Raw genomic sequence first — 6,909 nt, 5'->3', positions numbered from 1 at the left:
AATCCTCATGGTTTATATATGCCTTTGCCTGTACCTAGTGTTCCTTGGGAGGATATATCTATGGACTTTGTTTTAGGTTTACCTCGAACAAAGAAGGGGAGGGATAGCATATTTGTTGCCGTGGATAGATTCTCGAAAATGGCACAATTTATACCATGTCATAAAAGCGATGATGCTGTTAATGTTGCTGATTTGTTCTTTCGTGAAATTATTCGCTTGCATGGTGTGCCAAATACTATTGTTTCAGATCATGATACTAAATTTCTTAGCCACTTTTGGAGATGTTTATGGGCTAAGTTGGGGACTAAACTGCTTTTTAGTACTACTTGTCACCCCCAAACTGATGGACAAACTGAAGTAGTCAATAGAACGTTGTCTACTATGCTTAGGGCTGTTTTGAAGAATAATAAGAAAATGTGGGAGGAATGCTTGCCTCATATTGAATTTGCTTATAATCGTTCATTGCATTCTACTACTAAGATGTGCCCTTTTGAAGTTGTGTATGGTTTCCTACCTGGTGCACCTATTGATTTGTTGCCTCTTCCATCTTCGGAGAAGGTTAATTTTGATGCTAAACAACATGCTGAATTGATTTTAAAAATGCATGAGTTAACTAAGGAAAACATTGAGCGCATGAATGCTAAATATAAACTTGCTGGAGATAAGGGTAGAAAACATGTTGTGTTTGCACCTGGAGATCTTGTTTGGTTACATTTGCGTAAGGATAGATTTCCTGATTTGCGCAAATCAAAGTTAATGCCACGTGCTGATGGTCCCTTTAAGGTGTTAGAGAAAATAAATGATAATGCATATAAACTTGAGCTGCCTGCAGATTTTGGGGTTAGTCCCACTTTTAACATTGCAGATTTGAAGCCTTATTTGGGTGAGGAAGATGAACTTCCGTCGAGGGCGACTTCATTTCAAGAAGGGGAGGATGATGAGGACATCAATACAATTGTTACACCCACAGCCCCTGCTGCTATACATACTGGACCAATTACTAGAGCTCGTGCACGCCAACTAAATTACCAGGTACTTTCGTTTCTTGGTAATGATTCTAATGTTCATAAGAATATGATGCTGCCTAAATTGGATACATTTGTTTTGCTTACAAATGAAGGGCCTAGCTTGGAGAAGGATGAACATTGGAGCAAGAACAAGCATGGAGATGATGGCATGCGCAAGGGAAACAAGAACGGAGTTACAAGTGATGATTTCAGGACTTTGAAGCCACCATAATGGGTGCATGAAGCCTTGGACGAAATATACAAGATGCCACTTCATAAATTTCGTCCCGAGGGTATTTTAGGTGCTACGTCACCTTATTATTGGGCCAGGCCCATGTAATTTCGAAATACATAAGTATAGGCTATTTTTAGAGTCCGTATGTGTGGGGAAACAAGAGATAGGGTTGATTTCGGACCCCTCCACCAAGGGCCACGAAATTCCTCCCTCTTCCTCCATATATACAGCCCTTAGGGCATCGTTTAGACTTTGGGTTTTGTTTAGATTAAAAGTTCGCCATAGCTGCAACTTCGCGTACTTCGTTTGTGTTCAACGACCAGACAAAGGCGTCACAGAACCCTACCTTGATCAATAAAGCTTTCATCTTATATTCGCAATATCCAGATTGCAATCTTAGTTTCTTGCTTGTTCTTCGTTTGCTCGCAGGAAACAGACCCTCGTGGTCAGGTTGATCGTGCTCCGGCGTGGTTAATAACCTCTCGGAGTTGGTTTAGCGATTGCTAAGGCGCGACGTCCTCGCACGTTCGTAGTCGGATCGTCAAAGTCGACTTCCACCAAAGCGATATCCATCATCTCATCGAAAGACGGGACACCTTTGCCTCTATCAGGATCTGATGCGGAGCATTGACGAGGACATGACTACCTTGGATACGACCCAAAATATTGCATACATGCATATTTGTCAGGTGATTTCTAGTGCAAACTATTCAATAATCTATTTATATTATCCAGAACAAAAATACTTCACACACTTTTGTGTTTTGTCTAATTGCAGGTGTATGGGACATTTTTACAATCCACAGATGAAGATAAGGCAAAAGGAGAAGTTTGGAGTATGTTCAAAAAGTTCTCTCACGTCACTTTTGGGCCAAGAGAAGATAGAGTCCAAGTCTTTCACGTTCTGGATTCAGATTCGCACTGCACAGACATACCTGCCTCAAAACGCCAACAACCTTTTCATACCGACACCGAATTGGGTGAATTTTTTTGTTGGAAACTAGATTTCGTGCTCTTTCCAACCCAATTGGATTCACCTTGAAATTCGTCCGGAGCATGGAGATATCGACAAAGCAATCTGATGTTGTAGCAGAATCCGAGTCAAACAATGAGTCCAAAGGTGTTGCATCACCTCCACTTGGGCCCATGAGCCTTGTACGACCTAGGGTTGGTTTTAGGCTGCCTTGGGACGTTCTCCCACCTCCTTGGCCGCCACCCCTTGCTCCTATATAAGTAGATCCATCTAGTAGCTTTTCCCTTGGGATTTGTTTAGTTAAAAGTTAGTCATTGCAACTTCATGTACTTCGTTTGTGTCCAACGACCAGACCAAGACCGCTTACGGATCCCCACCTTTATCAATACTTCATATATACTCGCAATATTCAGATTGCTTTTATCATATTTCTTGCTTGTTCTTCGATTGCTTGCAGGAGTAGACCTTCGTGGTCAGGTTGATTGTGCTTCGGCGTGGTCAATAACCTCTCGAAGTTGGTTTAGCGATTGCTAAGGCGCAACATCGTGCATGTTTGTAGTCGGATCGTCAAAGTCATCTTCACCAAATCGATAGTTATCATCTCATCGAAAAATTGGGACACCCCGCCTCTATCAAGTGGTATCAGAGCCAGGTTGTTGTATATCCTGCTTGGCACTTGTTTTTCATCATTATCTTCACTGCCATTGTGATCTTCACTTATATCTTGCTGTCAAGAGCTACTTAGTATCCTTCATTGATGCTAGTTGTGCTACGCCGGGACCTCATTAGTGTTCTAGGCTCGCGTCTCTAGTCCGGTCTGGCCTAGGACCAGCTGATAGAGGCAAAGGTGTCCCGTCTTTCGATGAGATGGTGGATTTCGCTTTGGTGGAAGTCGACTTTGACGATCCGACTACGAACGTGCGAGGACGTCGCGCCTTAGCAATCGCTAAACCAACTCCGAGAGGTTATTGACCACGCCGGAGCACGATCAACCTGACCACGAAGGACTGTTTCCTGCGAGCAAACGAAGAACAAGCAAGAAACTAAGATTGCAATCTGGATATTGCGAATATAAGATGAAAGCTTTATTGATCAAGGTGGGGTTCTGTGACGCCTTTGTCTGGTCGTTGAACACAAACGAAGTACGCGAAGTTGCAGCTATGGCGAACTTTTAATCTAAACAAAACCCAAAGTCTAAACGATGCCCTAAGGGCTGTATATATGGAGGAAGAGGGGGGGAATTTCGTGGCCCTTGGTGGAGGGGTCCGAAATCAACCCTATCTCTTGTTTCCCCACACATACGGACTCTAAAAAATAGCCTATACTTATGTATTTCGAAATTACATGGGCCTGGCCCAATAATAAGGTGACGCAGCACCTAAAATAGCCTCGGGACGAAATTTATGAAGTGGCGTCTTGTATATTTCGTCCAAGGCTTCATGCACCCATTATGGTGGCTTCAAAGTCCTGAAATCATCACTTGTAACTCCGTTCTTGTTTCCCTTGCGCATGCCATCATCTCCATGCTTGTTCTTGCTCCAATGTTCATCCTTCTCCAAGCTAGGCCCTTCATTTGTAAGCAAAACAAATGTATCCAATTTAGGCAGCATCATATTCTCATGAACATTAGAATCATTACCAAGAAACGAAAGTACCTGGTAATTTAGTTGGCGTGCACGAGCTCTAGTAATTGGTCCAGTATGTATAGCAGCAGGGGCTGTGGGTGTAACAATTGTATTGATGTCCTCATCACTTCATTTGTTGCTCAAATTCTTTTGCCACAATCTGATTTTCACTCTTATTCGTCTCCTGTTTTGCTTTATTAGCTCTATTAATATCATCTTTCAAAATGGAATCAGGAGTCATAGGAAGCAAAGTAATATTTTTATCCTTATGAACAAGAGTATAGTGATTGTTTCTACCATGGTGTACAGAATTTTTATCAAATTGCCATGGTCTACCAAGTAATAAGGAACATGCTTGCATAGGTACCACATCACAATCAACATAATCAGCATATGTAGAGATACTAAAATGCACATGAACAGTACGTGTTACCTTAACCTTGCCGCTGTTGTTGAACCATTGGATGTAGTAAGGATGTGGATGTGGTCTTGTGGTGAGAGAAAGCTTCTCCACCATCTCCATGCTAGCCAAGTTGTTGCAGCTCCCTCCGTCTATTATGACGCGCACAGAACGTTCCTTCACAACTCCCTTGGTATGGAACAAATTGTGCCTCTGATTTTGCTCAGCTTGTGTGACCTGCACACTGAAAACACGTTGAGCAACTAAACATTCATACCTGTCAGCGTCTTCAGGAGCCATGTATTGCGTCTCATGATCAGAATCATCTCCACCATGTTCTTCACGTGTAATAAGAGCCAATGTCTCTTCATCATAGTCACTAGCGGACTCATATCCACCATCCGCGGTAGCAATCATCACACGCGGAGATTTGCATTCCCTCGCATAATGACCTCCTCCCTTACAACGACGACAAATAATATCACTTGTGTGCCCTGTTGATGCCATGGAAGAAGAAGAACGCTGTGCAGGCCCCGCAGGTGCGCTCTTGGCAGATAATGGTGGTTGTGCCTGTTTTCTTGTATCACGGCTGGAGGTGGCACCGGATGGAGGTGCTGGTGCAGTTGAAGTAGAAGATGCACGTGGTGTCCATGATGAAGGTCGGCCTGCAGAAAAGTTAGTTCGCCCCAATGCTTGTCGATCCTGCACTTCACGTTCAGCTTTACAAGCAAGATGGAATAAACGAGTGATATTAGTATACTCCTTATAGTCTAAAATGGTCTGAATCTCTCTATTTAATCCACCCAGAAAACGTGCAAGCATAGCTTCATTCTCCTCAACAATACCACATCTAATCATGCCAGTTTGTAATTCCTGATAATATTCTTCTACAGAATTTTTCCCTTGTCTTAAATGCTGCAATTTTTGAAGCAATTCACGTTGATAATATGGTGGAACCCAACGCGTACGCATAGCAGTTTTCAAAGCAGCCCAAGTAGTTGGAATAGGATATAATCTACAATGTTCAGACCACCATACACATGCAAAACTAGTGAAAGCACAAACAGCAGCAGCAACTCGTCTCTCCTCAGGATATTGTAAACATGTAAATCGTTGTTCAGTTTCTAACTCCCAAGTAAGATATATATCAGGAACATATCTACCCTCAAATGGTGGAATATTCAATTTCAGTTTAGGAATATGGACATCATCTCGTACCTGAGGTGGTGGTGCAGGCCTACCATTACGAATATATACCTGAGGTCGACCTGCTGGTGGTGGTACAGGTGGCTGCATGTAGTGTTGATTTTGATCAACCTCATCCTCATAATCTCCCACATAATCATCCTCCTCCGCATCAGCAGCAGGAGCCACAGAAGTATCAACAACAACACCAACAGTTTGGCCAAACGCAAGAGGAACACGGCTTGCTCGGCGGAGGTCTGCTTCGCGACGTGGAGGTAGTCGTTATTGTTGTTGTTGGAGAGGTGCGTTAGGTGAAGCGGGTGGTGGTGGTGGAAGACGCGCGAGCAATTCATTAAACTTGTTATCGAGCTTTGTTTCGAACGTCTTCTCAAGGCCAGTGATCTTCTCCATGGCCTCTTCAAAATTGTTCAGCACATCTTGCACCTGTTCAGTCATCATTTGCTGAAACTTATCATGAAGCTCCTTGTTCGATAAATTCTCCCAGTCAATCTCGTCGGCTTGTGATCCTGGCATGGTTAGCAGCAATAGAAACACACAAGAATATGATCCTACAGACTACTAAGAAGTGGTGGTGGTGTATCACAAATCCGTCAAGCAAATCTCAAATTCTTACCAGTTCTTACCCAGCAGCAGGCGGTGATCGGCAACCGTTGTAGTCAAAAACTCTCAAAGCTTGGATAGAGCGATTACCAGGGAGAGTCAAACACACGACGTAGATGTATGTGGAGCTGGGAAGGCTTATAGTATTGATGAGGACATCAATACAATTGTTACACCCACAGCCCCTGCTGCTATACATACTGGACCAATTACTAGAGCTCGTGCACGCCAACTAAATTACCAGGTACTTTCGTTTCTTGGTAATGATTCTAATGTTCATGAGAATATGATGCTGCCTAAATTGGATACATTTGTTTTGCTTACAAATGAAGGGCCTAGCTTGGAGAAGGATGAACATTGGAGCAAGAACAAGCATGGAGATGATGGCATGCGCAAGGGAAACAAGAACGGAGTTACAAGTGATGATTTCAGGACTTTGAAGCCACCATAATGGGTGCATGAAGCCTTGGACGAAATATACAAGACGCCACTTCATAAATTTCGTCCCGAGGCTATTTTAGGTGCTGCGTCACCTTATTATTGGGCCAGGCCCATGTAATTTCGAATTACATAAGTATAGGCTATTTTTAGAGTCCGTATGTGTGGGGAAACAAGAGATAGGGTTGATTTCGGACCCCTCCACCAAGGGCCACGAAATTCCCCCCCTCTTCCTCCATATATACAGCCCTTAGGGCATCGTTTAGACTTTGGGTTTTGTTTAGATTAAAAGTTCGCCATAGCTGCAACTTCGCGTACTTCGTTTGTGTTCAACGACCAGACAAAGGCGTCACAGAACCCCACCTTGATCAATAAAGCTTTCATCTTATATTCGCAATATCCAGATTGCAATCTTAGTTTCTTGC

The sequence above is a fragment of the Triticum aestivum genome, chromosome 4B (genome assembly GCF_018294505.1).
Source record: "Triticum aestivum cultivar Chinese Spring chromosome 4B, IWGSC CS RefSeq v2.1, whole genome shotgun sequence".
In the NCBI taxonomy this organism is placed as follows: domain Eukaryota; kingdom Viridiplantae; phylum Streptophyta; class Magnoliopsida; order Poales; family Poaceae; genus Triticum; species Triticum aestivum.
Note: the sequence above shows the minus strand (reverse complement) of the source record.